This window comes from Anabrus simplex, chromosome 1, assembly GCF_040414725.1.
Source record: "Anabrus simplex isolate iqAnaSimp1 chromosome 1, ASM4041472v1, whole genome shotgun sequence".
NCBI lineage: Eukaryota > Metazoa > Arthropoda > Insecta > Orthoptera > Tettigoniidae > Anabrus > Anabrus simplex.
In genome coordinates, this window is record NC_090265.1 from 760,805,283 (window position 1) to 760,829,246 (window position 23,964).

A 23,964-nucleotide genomic window follows, 5' to 3' on the forward strand; every position below is an offset into this window, starting at 1 on the left:
CCTCCTCTGTCAAGGCAGTAGTGTATCGAACATGCACCGCGTAGGCAAGAGTGAGCACGTGCTGCAGCGATGACATCAATGTGCATGTTTGGACTTGCAGATTACAAAAGAAGTGATTGCAACATAACAAGACTATAATCAAACACTGTACTCGATGTCGCTACTTACAACATGTGTTTAGAACATTGTTTGATGTGTTCAGATCCCGAAAGAAGTGATTGAAACATAACAAGACAAGACAAGAATCGAATCGATGTCGTCAACTCCAACATGTGATCAGAACATTGATTGATGTGTTTAGAATACGATACACGTTACAACATGTGTTCAGAACATGTCAGGGGATACCTTTCTTCTAAAAAGATAGATTCGAACCGAGAAAAATAATAAAACTAGAATTCTGAACAGCTTGTTCAAGATAGCGGCTGTTATAACGTCCTCCTCTTCACGCTCGGTTAAGGCATATCGCTATCGAACATACAACGCGACCTTATGCATAAGGCAGTGCACATACTGCGTGGCCAACTCGCTCGGTAAACGATAATATGAATACAACAAAAGTACTACTTCAATTATTTACCTTGTCTTGTGCGAAAAATCATACTGTGCAGCCAACTCGCTCGATAAACGATAATATGAATACAACAAAAGCACAACTTGAAACGATTTGCCTTGTCTTGTGCGAAAATAAAAACCATACCGCGTAGTCACCTCGCTCGGTATATGATAATATGAATACAACAAAGGTATAATTTCAAACGTTTCACCTTATCTTGTGCGAAAAACTATACTGCGTAGCTAACTTGCTCAGTAAACGATAATATGTATACAGCAAAAGTACATCTTCAATGATTTGCCTTGTCTTGTGCTAAAATCAAAAACTATAATAAAAGACATCCCGCTTAGCCAACTCGCTCGGTAAACTATAATATGAATATATCAAACATACAACTTCAAATGTTTCGTCTTGTCTTGTGCGTAAATAAAAAAACTACAGAAAAACCTTACCGCGTAGCCAACTCGCTCGGCCCCACATACCGTACAGCTAACACGCTCAGTAATTGCAAATACGTCACAACATGGGTTATCGTGCAGAGCACTGATATACGTATACAAGTCACTTTTTCTCTCAATCAACGGAACACACGGACAAGAATGCTGCGAGATACTACTTACACTCAGATATATGAATACTTACATGTAAAAAGAGGAGGAGGAGAAAAAAGAATAAATCATAAAATTTTTGTATGCATGTTGTCTCCTCCAAGTCATAAGACCAAATTGGAGCAGTACTGTGAGTTTCTGCTACGGCCATTGAAAACGTGAACGGAAGTGACAGGTCATCTTAGCAAATATACACATTACCTCGTTCCTGCGTACACAAGTCAGACACTTACATTTAGTTTGAGATAAAATGATGGATATTGCGATTCAAATCCCGGTAACTTATTACCTTATGGCGTCAGGAAGGGCATCCGGCCGTAAGACATCCTTATGTGTCTTGTAATTACATGCTGTCAGGAAAGGGATAGGAGCGGGAAGGAAGCGGTCAGTCGCCCACTACCATTTGCTATCTTCAGGGCTGCCGAGGGTAGGGGTTCGAACCCGCCATCTCCCGAATTCTAGCCACACTAAAATGTAATGCATAACGCTCTTGATGATGATTCATCTGTCAGATCGGGACGTTAAGCCTTGTGCAGGCTCCCTTGAGACAGGAGTCGTCTATGTGACGGCACCGGGTTTTACACTTCGAAAACCTTGTAAGTAGTTAGTAAAGACAATGATTCTCACTCAGGAACTTACATTGTAGAGTTTGTGTCAGGAAGGGCATCCGCGTGTGGGGCACTGAGCAGAGCAAAAATTAGAGGGAGTCAACATCTACAGTATCCCCTGCCGGTTACCTTGGGGAGCATGTTACGATCTCCGTTAATAATACGTATATTCCCTACCTTCTCATGCTGCTCTTTCTCCGATCACGCCACCGCAGCTTCACTCATTCTACTGCTCTGCTCACCTGTCGCCTGTCTACTCAATTCATCACGTGACTCTGACGTCATCTTCTCCACGCATCGCCTTCTCCGCGTGTGTGTGTGTGTGCTGGAGATTATGACACGTGATTATGACGTTTCTGGAACATGCTGGCTTTCAGCTTCTTTACATTTATCGATGTTTCTGTACTGCTATATATGCTCACTCCGCCGCTCTAAAAATGGAGTCTGCCTTCGTCTCGGAATGGTGGAGCACCAAACCAACTGTGCTATATTGTCATTACCGTCTGGACTGTTATTTCTTAAAGTAATTTGGTGAGCAAGACTTATTACAATGTTATTTTGACATTACATTTTTATTGGGCCATCTGCTCCAGCTGAACTTTCCTTCCGCCGGCTTAATTTTGAATCAAAATCACATATGCAAGACCTTATTTCTACTAAAACTTTTCAATCACGAACTGTGCTACGGACAATGTAATTTTGAAATTACATTATCTGCTTCCTAGGACCAATGCTACTTTGTGCTATAAATATCATAATAACGGATCCCGCAGCATAAACACACCCGGCGAAGAGAATCTCTTCCCCAGTTAGATCCCTACCTCACTTCCACTTTCCCTTCCTTTCGCATTTTTTTTCAGGATGGCTAATTTTTTGTTCGGCTTTTATAATTCTTCATTGTACGCTTTATATTTATTCATACGGTTTTTGGATGCATTTTTTATAATCTATATTGTAAATGTGGCACATTTTTCTTATCTTCTTATCTTTATATAATTCAATATCTATCAAACTCTTGTCCTCGATTTATTATCGTGTTGTAAAAGGTTTAATTATTTACTTATTTATTGTTAACCTTTGGTTTTCTCTTGTTCCTATATTCTTTCCTCTTGCCCTAGCTTTTTCTCACTGCGCGTTTCCATCGCTCAATTAAAATTATTATTATTATTATTATTTGTGCATTTTCTACGACTGTTATGCTTAAGCTATATACAGTTTGTTAGGGGTATACGTGCAGATATTTCTTGTAGCATTAGAGAACGATGTGACGATCCACTATATATAAAACTTTTAGTAATCCGTGGAAGTTATTTTCTAGAGTAAAGGGATACGATATTTTTAGAATAGGTAGTACGCCTTGTTCTTGTGAATGAATAGCTTTCCGTTGATAACAGGCAAGTCACGCGCCATCCATGAAAAAATGGTTTATGTTTATGTTGTGAAGCAAATGTACGTACTACTCTAACAGCTGAACGCTACCTATGCAAGGCCACGAGATGGTAAGTAATATACTCGCCAAACTGGTTTTATGCTTACGAGCAACTGAACTACGACAACAGCTGAAGGCTGCTACCTGTGTATAGCATGTTACGTCACATTCTCGCCAGACAGGTTTTGTTGTTGTTAGTATTTAGTTTCCGTCTTAGGGGCTTCAGACAACCCTAGTCATCGGTTTCGGACCATGCAGATGTATCGAATTGTCAGCGTTAATATTGGTTCATTTAGCTGTTATGTCCTTTATGGGATTGAGAAATCTGTGGTCGTCAGCCCCGTGGTCTAGTGAGTGTGGAAATGACCTGAAAACCTGTGTCGGTGTGGGACATGTACGTGCCTGTGATATATTATTGGCTGGGATAGGAGCACCGGGACGTAAAATACGGTACGATCCCCGTTGTGCATTGCGTAAAGGTAGAAGAAAGAAGGAAGTTCCTTACGCCAAAGAAAGCAAGCATGGGATGTGAAGTCCAAGTGAGTAGCATCGGAATTGAATTATCGAAGCACTGCGAACGTTTTGCTTCAAACGAATAATAGACATGTTATTCAAATAAATAAATTAAACGTACCTACATTTTGTGCTTTCTGCGGGGCTGCGTGGCTCAAACTGTTGAGGTACTGGCCTTTTGACTCCAACTTAGCAGGTTCGAACCTGGCCCAGTCCGGTGGTATTTGAAGGTGCTCAAATACGTCACACTCGTGCCGGTAGATTTACTGGCACGTAAAAAGAACTCCTGCGGGACTAAATTCCGGCACCTCAGGACAGGAAATACCGTGGATGTATTCTTCGTCTACATCCCCCGTCCACAGGGGTATTGGTAGATTTACTGGCACCTAAAAGAACTCTTGCGAAATAATATTCTGGCACCTCAGGTTCTCCGAAAAACCGTAAAATTAGTTACTGGACGTATCGCAAATAACATTATTATTATTATTATTATTATCATTATTATTATTATTATTATTATTATTATTATTATTATTATTATTATTATTGTTCCGAGGTATCTGTGGAACAGCAGAGGTGAAAGAAGGTGCGGGGGTGAACAGGTCTCAGGCTACGAAATTAAAGTTAATTTAAAATTTAACAAGGTTATATTTTCTTTTCAAAATCAAGAAATAACAAGCATGGCAGGTACAGAGTAGCAAGGCAACACAGTACAATTATAGTATTTACAGGATTTGGGCTTCGAGCCCCGAACCCACAATTCTTGAGCAATTAGCGCAACTTTACCCCAAAACACGTTTTAACAGAGGGGCAGAAAACCCCATTCATGCCCAGGAGCACTTGCTCCAAATTACACAGTAAAGCCTCCTTGAGGCGCGCAGAAAACAAAATTTTAACCTACTGAGGCCTATTAAGAGAGAAAAGGTTAATTACATGGCCTCTAAAATACCAATTTGAGAGGAGGCGATCTGCACTCCTAAAACATTTTGTTTAAAACCTAATCTGGCTCTAGGCCGCTAATGCAAGGGCTAATCCCATACTAAAGAGGTGACTTTTAAAAGGAAAGAATTTACATTACGTTAAGGAAGATTTGGTTGAGAAAAATAAGTTCACCTCAAAACAATATGAGTGGGAGCTCGAGAGGGTTAAGCACTCTCTATCCCAATATGTAGCTTAAAAGAGAATAGATACTAAGAGTCTTTACATTTTAGGGAAAGGTTACATGGTGGAAAAGCTTCGGACCCGCCCCGAGAGTTAAACTGCTGAGCTAGCAAGAAAAGAAGTTATTAAACGGCCATTACCTTATGGATGAACTGCTGCCCGAAGAAAGAGGCGCTTCCCGCCCCCTGCTATGTACTTAACACACCAAAAGATGTTACTGGAGTGGCCCGGAGACCCGAAAATCAGCAGTTTATATACTCTCTCATAAAGTTCGAGGCGTTTCAGGAATGAGAACACCCTCCCACAAAATCTTTATTGGCTAGGGTTAAGCAAGATATTCAAGTTGGAGAAGATACACCTGATTGGTCATAAATTAATTAAAGAAATTCGGGATTGGCTAAATTCAAAACAAGGGGAAAGAAAGGGTTATACAGCCAACTTAAACAATAACAGAAATAAATTTAACAAGGAACAAACTTTTGAAATAAAAATTTCTCCAAAAAACAGTTCTTTCACTTCGCACTAGGGTGCACCATTGTAGTTCTTCAGTAGTGTCCTCTAGAAGAGAAAGTTCACACTTCTTACTACAGGTAAAACAAAAATACATCGAAAACGACCCAGTTCAGAAACTTCAAAATTTCCAAGTAGTGACATCTTCTGAGAAACTTGAAAATTAATACAGTTGATAAAGTTCAGACTTCCTCCAGCAGAGGAGTTTCAACTGGCGCAAAGTTTGAATTAGCGGCGTGGAGGTGTACCGCCCGGTACAAGTATTATTATTATTATTATTTTGATTCGTTGTGCCCAACTGTGGAGCGCGTTTGAACTTATTTTGCACAATGTTTCTTCTTCTTTTCTTCCCAATATCTTTTAATTTTTTCACTGTGTTCCTTTCTGCGTGTTTCTGCACAGCCTGTATTTTTTCTTGTTGGTTTCTCTGCAAATTTATGTTTGTTTGTTTACTAAGCTTTTAAATTTCATTCTATCTTGAATGGTTTCGTCCTCAATACCCATTTCTTGTAGATCTTCATGAATTTCTGCTAACCAATTGTTGCGGATTTTCAGGGTTAGAGCTAGATTTAGAATTTTAGAATTTTCTTTGTCAGCCTGTTGTTATCCATTCTGTGTAGGTGTCCGTAGAAATTTAGTCGTCCCTTTCTGATGGTATCTGTGATTTTTTTCCGTGAATTGAGTGAATACCTTAGTTGTAACTATGAGATTGACAAAGATCAATCTCCCCATTATCTTCAACTTACTAGCATGATGGCAACGTCAGTTAATGATTATTATTATTATTATTATTATTATTATTATTATTATTATTATTATTATTATTATTATTATTATTATTATTATTATTATTGACTACTCGCCAATAATGCCTGCCCAGAAGATACTTCTCATCGTTCATAACTATGGATCTGCACAGTTTTATAATGTCCTAAATATAGTGACATTTTAAAAATGGCTTTACTTCGCACCGACACAGATAGGTCGTATGGCGACGATGGGCCAGAAAAGAGGTAGAAGTGAGAAGGAAGCGGTCGTGGCCTCAACAAAGGTTCAGCTCCAGCATTTTCCTGGTGTGTGAGCCACACCCTTCCTAACTAAAGGACACACATAGTGAATCACGACCATCGTAGGGAAACAAATTTGCCGTGGATCCCGATCAGGAAGGGCAAAAGACATAGCCCTGAGCTGAAAACGTTATTCTCCTCAAACAATTAAAGCTAACAACTAACACTACTACGAGTAAAAATCCGTGTAAATGATAGATGAGAATTTATTGTAATGTAACGTAAATCAAAGGGATTAATTAGATGAAATAACCAGTAATAATAACAAGGTAATACATACATATTCGGCGTCAGCCCAATAGATAATCGTACCAAGGTCTCGTGACCTCATCTTTTCTTACATGCATAGGGCACAGTTACTCTTGAGATAATAGTATTTATCCCACCACTGACCTCGCCACTAAAAACTGCGAGCTGAATATCATTAACTCAATCTTTATTCAATCTTTCCTTCGGCGAGGAATAGAAACGCAATTTCAAGCGTGGGAGTCATTTTCAATATCCCCCTTTTTTAACAATACCCCTCTCATATCGATTCCACACACCAAGGAGCAGATAAAATAATAAAGTGATTAAATCAGAAAACTGCCGGACCAAGGAAATAATCCACGAGGGGCAAAGACAATGCTCCATGGAGCAATGAACGCAAAGCAAAACAATAACAGAAAATATGGACCTGCACACGGCCATGAAATAAATAAACCAACATGGCGAGCTCCAGGTCGTAAACAACAAGGATGCACACCATACAAAATAAAGACTTCGCACCCAGGAGAAAAGAGGCACGATAGGGAACAAATAGGCATAAATTCAACAGACCGATACGTCATCTTGGCACTCAGCTCATTCATCTACACATTCATTCAATCACGCGATCCTTTTGCCCCCAAAGGCAAATAATTCCGGCAGATTGGTGCGAGTAAATAAAATCAAGGCAACTCGTGGAGTGCAGTTCAACATTTCATCAATAAGTTCTCACGTCAGTAGTAGATGTATAGCCCACCTAGGGCAAATGACAGTAGGACGTTTGTGACCCCACGGTCACGCGTAGATCCATCACCTACATACTGCGTACGGCTAGAATAGACCTGGCCGACACACAGACCATACCTCCAAATAATGGCTAAATTAGCATGTTTCATGTGAAAATGGGAAACCACGGAAAACCATCTTCAGGGCTGCCGACAGTGGAGTTCGAACCCACTCTCTCCCGAATACAAGCTCACAATTGCGCGTCCCTAACCGCACGACCACCTTACTCCAAGCTCTTGTCCCGGGCTGAGTAGCTCGGACGATAGAGCGCTGATCTTCTGATCCAAACTTGGCAGGTTCGATGGAGGCTCAGTTCGGTGGTATTTGAAGGTGCTGAAATACGCCAGTTTCGTGTCTGTAGGTTTACTTGCATTGATAAAATCCTGCGGTACAACATTTCGGCATTTCGGCGTCTCCAAATACCGTCAAAGTAATTATTGAGACGTAAAAAATTTACATTATTATTTCATGCTTGCAAACGAAAAGCATCTGTGTGATGGTAAATTAAAGCATAACTTACTGCTGCCTTTGCAGTGCTTAATGCATTTATCAAAATAAAAGTGGCCAGTCTGAGTTGCTCAGACGGTTAAAGTACAGGTTTCTCGGTTCCAACTTAGCAGGCTCGATCTTGGCTCGGTCCGGTGGTAATCGAAGATGCTCAAATACGTCAGCCTCGTGTCGGTAAATTTACTGGCACGTAAAAAGAACTCCTGCGGGACAAAATTACAGCACCTGAGCGCCTCCGGAAACAGTAAAAGTAGTTAGTGGGACATAAAGCAATTAACATTACCGGTATTATTCTTAAGTTATTATAATTATTATCAGGTCATTAAGAGCTGAAAGGCATGAAATAAAATAGTAAAATATGCGTGGTTTAGGAGAAAACAGGATGAAATCTACTTCACATGTGCCAACATCGCTCGCAGTAGTTAACTACAGAATATTATGCGTAAGACCGGAACCAGGTCTCTTGGCGATGAGTCAGCTGTATCTTCGTATTGTCGTTAGCACGAAAGGACGAAGTGTGACAAATAGGTTTTGTGTATAAACATCAAACATGCTCATCAGCAGACACACACACACACACCACTTGCAGTGTAGGAATGAGGAACTGCCGAACAAGGTTCAAGGTCAATATCTAGCGTTTTAACAAGCACGTCTTCCGTGTGTTGTGTTCAGCTTTCGCAACGTACAAGGCATTCGCGCACTGAAACTCTCGATTTATAATTTTTGTTACCGGTACTCGAATTTTTCTGCTCGGATTTATGAGAATATCGAACTGTCGAGACTCAAAATACTACATCGATTGAGATCTGAACTCCCAACTCAATACGCTGCAGAAATAGTGTAACATCTGACATACCAAAGTGAAACCCGTAGGAATTGTTCAAGTGAGGACCCTGGGCTTCACTTCGTACCAGGAGAGTTGGCCGTGCGTTTAGGAGCGCACATCTGTGAGATCGCATCCGGGATATAGGGGGTTCGAAGCACAATGTCGGCAGCCAATTTACACACCAGCCATTGCTGGGGCTGAACCTTAACTAGCAACTAGCAATTACCCGCGGCTTCGCTCGCGTGGATTTTGAAATTTGAACAAAGTAATCGTTCCTCGGCAATGTGCTAAGACATTACCGGTATCTGAAAATTCATAAAGTATGAAATCTCAACCCAAAAATTGAGTTTCATTTACCCCAGAAATTCTTTGTAAACCATGTTTGTGGTATTACCTCTTGGGGCTAATACGACCGTGCGACATAGAACTGTACCTGCGAGAAACAGTCTTCTCTTAAGTCGAAAGAATACATACATGTTTCTTTATGTTTAAAGGAGACTCCAAATACCTATTCCCACATCTATAACATCTTCAGTTTTTGAGATATACAAAAGTATCCCCATAGAAATAATTCAACCCCTCGATCAGTCCTTCCCCACTCCCACCCCCATCGAAGTGTATTTTTCGAAAATTAAATTCGTGTTTCTTTATTTTAAAAGAGGTTCCAAATACCAATTTTCACGTCTGTAACGTCTTTAGCTTTTAAGATATAAGTATACTCATAAAAAATAATTCAACTAGTTTTCACTTCCTTTCACCCTCCGTTAATTGGCTTCTCCGAAAACAAAAAGGAACATGTTCCTGTATTTTTAAGGGACTCTCAAAATACCAAGTTTCTTGTCTCTAACATGTTAATTTTTTGACATATAATGTAAATATACCGGTACTCATTTTACAAATTTACTCGCTTTTCCAATTATTTTCAGTCCCTTAACTGGATTTTCCGAAAACTAAAAAGTACGTGTTTCATTATATTTAAGGAGATTCCAAATACCAGTTTTCATGTCTATACTTCTGTAACACCCTCAGTTTTTGAGATAAATGTATACTCATAAAAATAATTCAATTTCTTCTTCTTCACTTCTTTCCACCCCTCTCCGCCTTAAGTGGGCTTCCGAAAACGAAACAAAAATCTGTGCTTATTTTGAAAGGAAATTGAAAATACCAACTTTCACGTCTGTAACCGCTTCAGTTTTTAAGATAAAGCATCCTCATAAATATATTTCAACACCTTATTTACTTATTTTCAAATCCACACCCCTTACGTCGATATTACGAAAAAACACATGCGTGTTTCTTTATATTTAAAGGAGATTCCAAATACTAATTTTCACGTCCACACAAGAACACGTGTTTCTTTACTTTGTAAGAAGATTCCAAATACAGTACAAATGTTCATGCCTCTAACATCTTCAGTTTTTGAGATATAAGTATCCTCATGAAAATAATTCAACTCTTTCTTCACTCCAGCCCGTTAGGTTGATTCCCCCACCCTTCCAAAAATGCGTGTTTCTTTATTTTTAAAGGAGATTCCAAATACAAATTTTCACGAGTGTAACCTTAAGATTTTGAGAAGTTTCTCCATAAAGAAAATTAATTTTTTTACTTCATTTCACCCTCCCCCCTTAAGTCAGCTTTCCGAAAACAAAACATACCCGTTTATTTATAAAAGAGCTACCAAATGCCAATTATCACGACTGTTACATCTTCAGTTTTGAGAGTTCATTTCCCCCCAAAAATGCCTGTTTCCTTAATTTTTAAAAGAGATTCCAAACACTAATTTTCACGTCCGTAACATCTTTAGTTTTTGAGATATAAGTATCCTCATGAAAGGAATTCAACTCCTTTTTCACTCCACCCTCGCCCGTTAAGTTGGTTTCCCCCACCCAAAAAATGCGTGTTTCTTTATTTTTAAAGGAGATTCCTTGTTTTTCATTAATCAAGAAGTATGGGCATTTTCCCATAGATTTCGCCGCCTAAAAACTATGATCATGCACCCTGGTGCGAAGTGAAGGAAGTTTCCCGAAGAAATTTTGTATTCATAAGTTTTTTTTTACTAAATTTTGTTCTTTCATGCGTGGGTTGGCAATATTAATCCTTTCTTTCCACCTGTTTTCCAATCAAATATTTCTGTAATTAATTTTTGACCAATCGTGTCTTTCTTCTTCGATTTTGCATGTAACTGTGTACTCTAGCCAATAAACGACTGTGGGTGTGTCTTAATTATTCATGTAAGGTCTCGAATCTTCCCCGAGAGTATAAAAACTGCTGATTTTCTTGTCTCTCGGCTACATCATCAACATTTAGCTAAGTGTATGGACGTGGCAGCAGCTCTTCAACAAGGTAATGGCCGTTTAACATCTTTATTTCTTGCTAGCTCAGCAGTTTAACCCTCGGGGAAGGTCCGAAACCTTTATTATGTAACATATCTTCAAACATGTAAATTGCCGTCACTTTTGTAAAACTTCATATATCTTTCACTGTAAATCGGGGATAGAGAGTGATTTACCCTCTCGAGCTCCCCTTCATTTTTGCCTTGAGGTGACTACGTTTTCGTAACCTTTTCTTCCTTAATATATTAAATTTTTCTTATACGAGTTACCTCCCTAGTTTGGGAATAGCCCCTGGTTTACCGGCCTAGTGCCTCTTAGGTTTTAGAAAATCTTTCACGTAGGAGTGCAAGTACACACCTCCATTCTACTTTTTTTCTTGTCGGCTAAGGCCCACTAGGTTGGGTACAAGATACCCCTGTTTCATTGTAAGTTGTGCCTTGATGGCAATCATGTGTAAAAGTCTAGTATAGCCTTTAAGAGGCTTGAAAAATTGAGAGCGGGTCAGCTCTTTCTAGTATTTGGATATGTTTTCTGCCCTTGAGTAAATATGTGATTGTGAGCTGGGAGCTCAGCAATTGTAAAAGGTGGGGTTTGAAGCCCAGATCGTTAATTTGTCTCAAAATCTTTGCTTCCTGGTCTTGTACCTGATTTTGTTAACTTCTTGTTATTTGTTGAATGTTCAAATTCTATGCTATTTTCGAAAATATAACCTTTAATTCAATTTTAATTCATATCTCAACTTTGTAGTTAGACCCATTCCAGCCCACACCTTCTTTCACCTCTGCTGTTCCACGGGTAACCCCTTAACAATTCCAAATACCATTTCATTTCTTTATGTCCGGAAGTTTTGGCTCGGCGATGATGAATCAGCAAATCAGTCAGGACATGTTATTTTATATATATAGATTTCAAAATCTCAGTTGTACAGATATTCACACTATTCGTTGAACCTGGAAATAAGCCCCTGCGGTGCAGCGCAGGTAGCAGATGCTTAAGACAGCTGTCAGACCACTTCTACTCCCGGCGGGGAATCTCCACGGCGCAACTTTTATAGTGCTTTCTTTCAGCGACTTTTCCATTCTGCAGTTGAAATTGTGTGTATCAAGGGTAGGAATAACATTCCAAAGTAAGATCAGATTCTTAGTCTGAAATGATTTTTTTCGTGGTTGACTCCCCTGGGTTCTTCCACCTTCTCAGCCGTTGAGAAATGAGATTCTTCTTCCGCCTTTGAGACCGTTGACTGTTTTTCTTTTGACCACAGTTGATCCGCGGGTGCTTATCTGGCATTGCCTTATTCAAACCCGTCATGCATACCTACAGAAACTTACCCTATCAGTCATATGGGACGCGCTGTGTCGCGATTGAGGTCCCCCACCCCAGTGTCTTATGCAGGGTTATATTTAGTCCCTACTCAATTCAGAGCCAAACCCCCACACAAGCTAACCAGGCACGGATTATTATTATTATTATTATTATTATTATTATTATTATTATTAGTAGTAGTAGTAGTAATAGTAGTAGTATTAGTAGTAATATTGCTCATAGCATTGGCTGACAACGCCTCTGTTTTTTTTGCAAGTTGTTTTACGTCGCACCGACACAGATAGGTCTTATGGCGACGATGGGGCAGCGAAGGGCTAGGAGTGGGAAGGAAGCGTCCGTGGCCTTAATTAAGGTACAGCCCCAGCATTTTCCTGGTGTGAAAATGGGAAAACAGGAAAACCATCTTCAGGGCTGCCGACAGTGGGGTTCGAACCCACGATCTCCCGAATACTGGATACTGGCCGCACTTAAGCGAACGCCTCTCTTGGAACACTGTTATGTTTTCTGAACTGACATCGCAAATTTTGTGTAAGCCGTTGTCTGGTCAGCATACTGTAGTTTAAATTTTAATGAATTTAGGAGGATTAAATATTCAAGAGTTATAAATGATGAATACAGTCCTCTAAATAAGAATGTGCGTTATTTAAACGAACCTCCTGTTGACAAATTTGATTACAGTAGAGGAAATGAGAGAAAAGAGCAAATTTTATTTATTGTAAATGCCAAGATTAATAATTTTTAGATCAGTCAATAATATGATTCCATAAAGTATATTGTTTCGTCTCCATGACTTACAGGAAGTCATGTGTGTACGAGGGATATTCAATAAGTTACTCTTCATTACTTATGAAAACAGTCAGAAGCCTGTTTCAGGATGCATTCAAAAAGAAACCAGTGACCTGAGTGTTTTTACCTCTTGACGGCGTCCTATGATAACGTTAACCACCGAAAACTGGTAAGAAAATTGGATCAAACCACGGAAGACTGTCTTCTAAGGAAGCTTACTCATCTTTCTGCAGATTCTCTTTGTGGCTCAGCTGTCAGAATAGTCATTGGAGAAAATAAAAGAGTGGTCTTCCACGGGGTAACGTGCTTATTTATTTATTCGTATCAGAAGCAATACATCATATAAATTCTGAATTAGGAATGAGAAATAACTAGATAGGTCTAACTGAAGAAAACATACTAGAGGTACATTCAAGTAACATTTATACCATATCGGACCAGAATGTTTCGAGATCTCGACCATTTGGTTTGGCCTTTACCAAATCTTGCATGGTGCAATTAAGGAGGTGCACCATTGTTTGTTCTTCTCCGCAGGCACAAAGGGTTGGCTCTTCAGATAGTCCCCAATTCTTCATATTGTTCTTAGATCGACCGACCCCAGACCGCAGCCTGTTCAGACTCTTCATAACCGGCTGGAAGAGTTTCAGATGGATCCATCCATCCATTGAGATGGAGGTTCCTGGATCTCCAGTAAGTTAGCCTTGATGATTCAGGTGACTCCGAAAGGCACTCAGTAGAATGAAGAAAACTTCTCGATTTCAATCGTTGTTGAGGAGTTTGATAATCATGTAACGGATGTGTTTGGGAAATGTCTCCTTTAGATCTTTCATGTTTGGCAGCTACTTCACGTCTGATATTAGGGGGAGCAATGGCAGCCAAGCATTATACCTTGTCACAAGGTGTAGATCTTAGGCAACCAGAAGCCGCGAAGTTTCATATGACACGATCTATACTAAACAGGGTATGTATATTCTGCTGCAGTGTAGCTCAGTGCTAAAGCAGTAGTTCTCATTGTTTGAGCTTGCATTCCCCAGTTGGTACCGCATAACTTGCGAAAAATGGAATTTCGCGTAGATACTTTGTGTTTCGTGTTAACACAATGTTGTTCGTACGTGAGTGCACGATCCAGAGTTACCCCTAGATATTCAGGTGTTGAGCAATGATCCAAGAGAGCACCTCCCCAGAAAATCTTCAGTTTTCTTCTTACCTGCATATTCTTTAAGTGAAAAGCGCAAACTTGCGTCTTTGAGGTATTAGCCTTTCGCAGATAGGTCGATGAAGACTGCACCAGTCATTTTCCAATTTTCAAAACCATCTGCAATATATTGGGTCAAATTGAGGAATTGTGATGTGCAGTTCTTCCCTCTTCTAAAACCAGCTTGTCCTGGGATCAAAAGTGGTTCAATTATTTTTGTAAGCCTTACCAGAATCATTCGTTCTAAGATCTTGAATAAATGACAGTACAAGGAAATAGGTCTGTAATTTTTAGGATCACGTGGATCTTTTTCCTGGCTTAATGCTATAACTCTAGATTTCCTCCAAATTTCGAGTATTCTGCAGGTTCGAATGCAATTGTTAAGAAGATTTAGTACCCATTCTCTAGTGACAGGTCCAAAATTCTTGCTTTGTTGAGTACAGATTTCATCTACACCGGAAGCCTTTCCATGTTTACTGATATTTATAGCCTCATTCAGTTTTGCCATGGTAAAGGGATTAGAAAGCATACTGGTCTCTGGTATGCATTTTGTCTTAGTAACATCAACTTTTGTTTTAGAACTGGAGTTTACAGACTTGCCATTTTGGATGAGTTGATAAGCAATTTGGTTTGCAGATACATTACAAAGAGATGATGCATTATTAGGAACACTACTGAGACGCCTGAGTAGCCTCCAGGCCTTCTGGCTTCTCCTATCCATATTAATCTCTTCGATCAATTTTAACCACGGTTCTCGTTTAATCTCTGAAATAGCAGAGATAAGTTGTTGTCCGACTGCAATAGTTTCAGCACTAAATGATCCCTTTCATACAAATCGAAGCAGGTTTTCAGTAGGCCAGATATTTTCTGGCAAAGACCTTGTATGTAATTAGTTCTGCATCCTCTTGGAATGGCTTCTTTAGAACGCAATCTAATGGCATCAATAACTTGGTCATATGCCTCTGGTATGGGACCGATCATACTCATCCTTTTATCTAAAGAGGAAGTGGAACATTCCCAGTTTGCCTTTTTGAAATTATATCTTAAAGTAAACAGTCTGTGGTCTGACTGCGGCTGGCACATTATGGGACGATGTTGTGTGTTAGGAATAGGAAGGCAGACAGATTTAACGCATTGATGGGCAATCCGTTCACTCACAAAAATAAGGTCTGGATTATATCCACGTTTGCACCTTCCACTGTTGAAGGATGAAGAAAGTTTGTTATCATGAATGACGGACAGTTGGTGTGATTCTGCCCAATACATAACAGCTTATTCATTCTCACCATCATGTGGATAACCCCATATAATGCTGTGGCTGTTGAAATCACTCACACCGAGCTCGATAGCTGCAGTCGCTTAAGTACGGTCAGAATCCAGTATTCGGGAGATAGTAGGTTCGAACCCCACTGTCGGCAGCCCTGACAATGGTTTTCTGTGGTTTCCCATTTTCACACCAGGCTGTACCTTAATTAAGGCCACGGCCGGTTCCTTCCCACTCCTAGCCCTTTCCTGTCCATCGTCGCCATAAGACCTATCTGTGTCGGTGCGACGTAAAGCAAATAGCAAAAAAAAGAAAATCACCCACGAAGATGGACACTTTCTGCAAATTCAGATTATCAGGTAGTCTGAATGAAAAACATACCTTTGGGGATTTATAAATGGAAAAATGATAGAGTTACTCAATTCTATCGCAATCATTTCTATGTCACTTTCATCCGTGATGGAGGTTTCAAAAATCCTGATATCTGGTTTAGTGAAGATGTACCATACTGGCCATGGGGAAGTTCGACTGCCAATCTCATTCCAGGGAATTTAAGACGTCGTTGAGTAACAGCCCTATGAGTTTCTTGTATACATAAAACATCACCACTATGTTTTAGGCATATTTCATATAAAGGATCTTCTTTACCTAAAGACAGTCCTTCAATGTTAAGAGAAATAATTTTGAAATTGGGCTCCGATAAGAGCCTTTCCCTACTAGAATGAATCATTTCCGTAACGGAAATTCAATTCCGACTACCTATGCAGGGGCTCCACGGGCAGGAATCAGCTTCACCCCCGGGGTAACGTACTGAACCTACCAATATGCCACATTTCGTGGGCATAAAAGGAAGAGGTATTAAATCCAAAATATTGCATTGAGATAATTTAGTTTAGAGGCTTGCATGAATGTTTTGTGTTTTTTTTGTTGAATACTACATCTGTATTAAAATATTTTACAAACGAGTTTATCTTTTACTCATATTTGTAGAGCTATGTATAAGTGAAAGAGTTTCATCGCATTGAATGCGCTGATGTACGGCGGCTTGATGCATGTTAACGGAGGATAACATGCAAGAAAGAGGTTCATGTGGTGTGCTGGTGCGTTCTGTTCCTGTGTTTCCCATCATTAATATAGAGTTGTTGAAAAAGACTTCTAATATGCGAATGAAGCGTTTTTTTGATCCATATCCACATAAAATATTTTCTTCTTCTATGTGTACGGAATGTGTGCTGAAAATTTGGCCTTCCGATGACCTTAGATGTTAGGCCCCTTTAAACAACAAGCATCATCATCACTGTTACATGCTTCCTCTTTAATCACTTAAATTTATACTGAACGGCCAGAAGTCATGATAAGACACTGAATGTGATGTTAATGACGAGTTGCTCCTTCGAGAGCCCTCAAAACGGCAGCAATACGGCGAGACATCGACTACAATGTATCGGAATCGTTCTGGAGGAATATGGACCCACGCATCTTGCACTGATACCCACAATTTGTCTTACGAAGTTGGTGCGGAGTCATGGAGAGTACACCAGCATCGACAGCATCCCATAAATGCTCGATTAGATTACGATCGGTGGATCTGGAGGGCAAATCTGTGCTCACAACTGCACTGGAGTGCCAGAAAGATATGCAGATGGTCTGAAAGAATGTCCACATAACGTGCACCTGTCAGCGCTCCCTGCAAATGGACAATGGGGCCTAATTGCCACCATGAAAACGCCGCCGAGACCAAAACTGAGCCACCTCCCTCCTCGACACAATCTTTTTGACACGCAGGATCCATGAGGCATACGCCACACTGTTACACGCCCATCAGCTCGATACAACTGGAACCGGGATTCATGGGACCATACCACACGCCGCTACTGTTCCATGGTCCTTTGCCGATGTTGGTGGGCCCATGCACATCGTTGAGCTCTGTGTCGAAGTGCCAGCAAAGGGACACGAGTTGATCGCCGGCCGGTGAAGCCTATGCGGAGCAGTTGTCTGCTTACAGTTCTGGTAGAAATGAGTTCCTGAATCCAAATATTCAACTGAGCGGTGGTCTTACTCACTGTTGCCCGTCGAGTGCCCAGTATGGTTCTGTGGAGGTGACGTGATGTCCGTTCGTTAAATTACCGTGGTCTTCCCACGCGGCGATTTTAGCGGGTAGTAATATTCTCTCTGCGATATTAAAGATCTACCCTCGACACTGTTGAACTCGGAAATCCGAATTCACTTGTAATCTCCGTGCGCCGTGCGCCGATGATCAACCCATGTTGAAATTTCGTGACAGACTGCTCAGCTACGCCGCAACTAGTCGCAACGCTCAGGGGCCATACTCGGCACATTTTTTAATGGAACAGCCCGTACCGTGACTTTTGACCACTCAGTTTATAGAAGTATTTTAAGATGTTAAATGTTCACTTATTGTTTAATCTAACCCTTGTATGACACTCACTTTACAGCTCGCATGATTTAGTGTTAAATTTATTTTCTACTTCTTGTTTCCTTTGCTTCTATTCTTTTGCTGCTTTTATGTTAATTCTGTTTGAATGGTAAACTGTGTGTTATATTTAATAGTCTGTCCATTGTAATTAGAGCTATTCTCTGTTATATACGTATAATAAATGTACAGAAGGAAATTACACATTCATAAATTGTGCATTTAGCTATATTTAAACTTAGGAAATATTTTTAAAATCTACAATATTCTACTACCATCGTTCGCCCGATGTGCCACGATTTTTAAGGCTGTAAGTCTTCAGGGTCTGCCACCATAGTTAGCCTGTTGAAGTGCTGTTGGTGAAAAAAAATGCACAATAAGTATGTTGTCCGGCGGGGTAGCCGAGTTGGTAGTATACAATTGTTCCTGATCATTAGATTGCATGCCAAAGTCTGGTTTTTAATCGGAAATAAGATTCTACGGGGTCATAATGTAGAGATGCAGAGTGGTAACAGAAAGTAAAGTAATGTGGGAGTGAAATGTAACTCGGAATTATCCAGGGAAGTGATAACTGGTAATACAAAAATGGAATTTTTTGCATCAGTGGTATAGGCGGCAGTATGGAAGTAATAGCCGCACTTAAAAGAACTCCTGAGGGACAAAATTCCAGCACCTCGGCGTCTTCGAAAACCATAAAAGCAGTTAGTGGGATATTAAACCAATGAAATCATTATTGTTCACTATTGTGTCTCTGTGCATTATGTGTGAGAAGAAAAGAAAAAATCAACAAGAGGAAACTTTGATAATTACAAAACCCAACAAAAAATTACGTAATTTTTGTTTCTACAAACCTTATTTGCACCAATATATTTCTTCATTTGTACATCTTCGCGATGTTCTTGTGTATTTTCTAGCTTGTACTCTACTTTCCGTACATCACGAGACAGATTACACTGTTCTACAAACGTTCTACTTCTGGGATTAAGGTATGTAATTATAAAGGATTTTACCTTGCTAAATTCAAATCTGAAATCAGAATTGTGCTATCATGGATAGTTTTTCGTTAAAATGAACTTATATATCACAAGTATTATTGTTTGAGGCAAATATGGTACTTGTATAAATTAAGGTATAGTTCTTTTCCAGACATTGCTGTTCTTGTTCAGATAGTGTTATTGTTCAGATGTTAGCCTCGAAATCACAATGAGAATGCAACGATTTCTTCCAATTTAAAATTTATTTTTTTGGCTTCTTCAGATAAACCAAGTGAGTATTTCTGTGAATGTTCTCTGCTTTTGTATTTCTATTTGTATGTTTTGGGAAAGTAACACACAAATTTCTTGGAAGGACAGTAGAAGAGACCCTAAATTTCAAGAGTTTGTGAAAGAAATGATGAAAGCTTATAAAGATTTAGGATGCAATATGTCCTTGAAAGTTCGTTTCATGGACTTCCACCTAGAATTCTTCCTAGAGAGTTGTAGTGATGTATCAGATGAGCATGGAGAAAGTTTTCAAAGACATAGCTACCATGGAGAAATGGAACGAAGGGAAATGGATGCCCACAATATTAGCCGATTATTGCTGAAGAATAATTTAGGACAAGAACGATGCTCAATACAAAAGGAAGAAATAAGGCATAAAATTTTGCTGTGGCAAATTTTTGTCCATATTTTCCATTTTTTTATAAAGGTTGATAAACAATGCTGTGAATGGCTGTTAAATGTGGGAACATAAGGTGAGCACTTCAATTATCACCTTCTGTTACCAACCTAATGTTTATAGCATCTTGAATTGAATTGCATTTCTGTCACTATGTCTCGAAATTAAGACTGTGTGTATAATACTACGAAAATTTTCAAAGAAATTCAAAATCGGATTACTCTTTACCTATCTCTGATGTATGAATACTAAAACCGGATTTGAATTCAGTTTTAAAATGTTTATAATAATAGCAAATTTTCCCTCCAGAAATAGGATACTCTTTGTAGAACAGTCTTATTTAAATGAAGCCACAATAGACTCTAGTGTTGATAACCCTTTGTTCATAAACGTGTGTGCGTTTAGTGGAAGTTTCAATCACTAAATGCGAATGTTGTAAGTGAAATCTCATCAGAGCGATTAACAGCCTGTAATATAACACATTAGCTGTGTCCACCTGTGCCTTGGTCCACTAAAAGAAATTAAAACAGCGGTCTAATAGATTCCTCACGGCTAATGAGTATACAATTTTCTGCACCATAAAGCTGCAATGTTGGTTGTCCGTATGTGGAGTTCTTTTAATATTCAGGCCACTTCAAAGGAATTTTGTTATCGCCGAGTATTAACATGACACGCTATAAACACCAAATTTTTCTTAGTGTTATGTCGTTGACTAGTGTACATAAGTATGTGAGAGATGTGGTATCGAGAGCTAATGTTTATAATATTCATGTATTCACGCTATGTGTGGGAGGGTGAATGCACGCGGAGCCGCCGGCTCTATGTTCTGGTCCGATAGCATCCATCTGGAGGAACTGCTAAGGTCAGCTCGAGTCTGAATATAAAGAGCCACATTGACAGCAATAACACAATACACCCCGCCCAATCCTCCAGCTCTGCACTGCCTGTGCTAATCACTTCGCCATGCAGTCCTTTGTGCACCTAACCAAATGACCAGGGGTGTGATGATGCTAATGTTATGTTCTGAGCCATAGCTCACCGTTCAGTGTAGTATCCAGAATCAGTGCTCATCTCTCTACACATGAAATCAAATGAGTGGTATGTTGGTGTTAGCATTATGTTCTGAGCCAGAATTAATACTCATCTTCTGCGCACCGAACCAAATAACCAGCAGTATGATGTTGCTAATATGTTCTCAGCCATAGCTCACATAGCTCACCGTGCAGTGTAGTACCCAGAATCAGTTCTCATCTCTCTACACATGTAATCAAATGAGTGGTATGATGGTGTTAACATTATTTTCTGAGCCAGAATTAATACTCATCTTATGTACACCGAACCAAATGACCAACAGTATGATGTTGCTAATATTATGTTCTGAGCCATAGCTCACATAGCTCACCATGCAGTGTAGTACCCAGAATCAGTACTCATCTCTCTACACATGTAATTAAATGAGTAGTATGCTGGTATTAACATTATGTTCTGAGCCAGAATTAATACTCATCATCTGTGCACCTAACCAAATGACCAGCAGTATGATGGTGCTAATATTATCTCCTGAGCCGTAGCTCACTATGCAGTACAGTACCCAGACTCAGTGCTCATCATCTGTGGATGTAATGAAATTACCAGCAGTAGTGCTGGCGTTGTGTTCGGAGCCATAGCTCACCGTTCAGTGTAGTGCCCAGAATCAGTGCTCACCATCTGCACCTGTAATCAAATGAGTGGTATGATGGTGCTAACATTGTTCTGAGCCATAGCTCACCGTGCAGTACAGTACCTAGACCCAGTGCTCATCATCTGCGCATGTTATCAAATGACGAGCAATATGATGGTGCTGGCGTTATGTTCGGAGTCATAGCTCACCGTGCAGCATAGTACCCAGACTCAGTGGTCATCATCTGTGCATCTAACCAAATACAGTAAAGGCAATAGGAGACACTCTGCGAGATATCGAGAGCCAGCGATTAGAGCTCTAGAGTTACTGATTCTGTGATAAGAGCACGTGTATTTACTTGTGAAGTTTTTGAGGTTATTTGTTCGTTTGCATTAAGTTGACATAAATAAATAGTGGCGTGTGTCATTCCTTTATATCTCCTGTCAATATGAGTGGAAAGATATGTGCTGCGTTTGGCTGCAATAACTATGAAGTGCAGAAGGATTCGTGGTCTTTCTTCCGTTTCCCCCGTGACAAGAAAATGTAACTAAATACTGTGTTTGCATATATATCCTTCCAGTTACAAATATATATTTTATAGAAGGCCTACTTGTGGTTGAGGAGTGAAGATCATCGCACGAGTTTCTACGTCCAGTGACATGTGATGTGATGAGTCGATAATCAGGTAAGAAGAGGATAAAGCCCAGTGCCGGCACATTGCCTACTCCTTCGAATAACACCAAGCGCTCTACTCAACCGACGGTCGAATCACCATCACTCTGCGGAGAAGTTTGGAAGTGAACCCAAGCTTTCGGGCGCAATTTAGTGATTATAATTCATTTTATACCACCACCTCTCGTATCCTGCCGGCGACGTATCCACATGTAGGCGAATATGGCATTCAAAGTGTTATCAGTTTAAAGTACGAGTCATTGGGTGAATGAAGCCTTCCTTCAGAGGGTCCCGGCTTCGATTCCAGCCCGGATCGCATCAGGTTAATTTTTCTCACTCCACCATTAAAGTGGAAGGAAACTGTAGGATGTTTCTTGTAAGAAGAGGAAACATCCAATGACGGCACTTGCTCATATGTAAGTAGTCGGCAAGACAGGAATTATGTGAAATAAGAGTTTCGATATACGCCAATGCATGTTTTAACATTCATGTTATAGTTCGAATTCTTTAATAATTGCCTGCTTCAACAAAAATTACAACCTTACACCGAATTATATAAAAATGCAATGTGATTCAAGGAATCACCAGGGATTGCCACACTCTTTTTTAATACTGATTAACGAAAATACATTACATTGGTGATTCTGGAGGGTATTATGACATTCAGGTAGAGATAGCCAACGCGGGCACCACTTAATCAGTAGGGTACGGATCTGTTTCACCTTCGCCTGCTTGAACGGTTTCTTTCCACACTAGTTTCTATCCTTGTTTCAATTATCTACGCTCTCTAGAAACACAAGTTTGTTAAGAATAAGTAAACTTTCTTGACTATGTCTCTCCACTTCCTTGCTTCTGCCGTCACTACTACCATTATTACTCTAGAATCGGAAGCATGGGTTGGTTGTAATTCTTACCAGTGATGCGGTGATGTAAAGCAGTGTCGTTCGCCACTCGAGCAGTTTTAGAGCGATCCTCAGTCACTTGGTGTGAACAGAGAATGCAGTATCGTGTATCAAACGCAATTACAAGCCTCTGCTTTGTACACTTGAAACGGCAGACAGTGCTTGAGTTGACACTTGCTCGCCAATACGGAATGGGTGTCACAACGTCTGCAAGAACACACGGGATATTCTGGGAGGTTCTCAGGTGTACCTTTGCTGTTAGTTGTTTCCAGTTGTAATTCACGAAAGTCCTTCATTAATCAGTAGAAATAGTGGAATAATGGTTCAGTTTAGAACATATGATGATGTTATGTGGACACTCCGTTCCAAGCTCAAGTTTGCCTCATGCGAGAAGACTTACCCTTGGTTAGACTTTTCGAAAGGATGAACATCGACTTGTTCTTAAGCCTGTACTTTTTACCAGTTTTGTGATGGTGTAAACTGCTGTCACTGACTGCAGACTCAGTAAAGGAGATCTTTATCTGCCTGCCCAATAAATCGAATTATGAAGTAAGTCAACGCAGTCACGCTGAGAAAAGTGCGTTTTAGAAATCTGCACTCCTGATTATGGAGAAACAGTACAGGAAAATATCAGCGGAACTCTAGTAGGCCTAGAGTAGAAGAGAACGTCGAAATTGACGAGCACAAGAAGTATGTGCGTCTTGTTCAGGACATGTAGCAAGGAGCAAAGGCGTAAGTTAGGAGCAGTGTAGAATTGACGAAGGCCATAAAAGCCCAAGTTTGTCTTCATCAAGGATCTGCACTGAGTCCGTATACTTTTGATCTGATAATGGATGTTCTAAGAGAACCTGTTCCTTGGTGTATGCTATTTGTAGATGAATGTAACAAAAACTTTTCAGTCTGTCAAACACACTGCAAT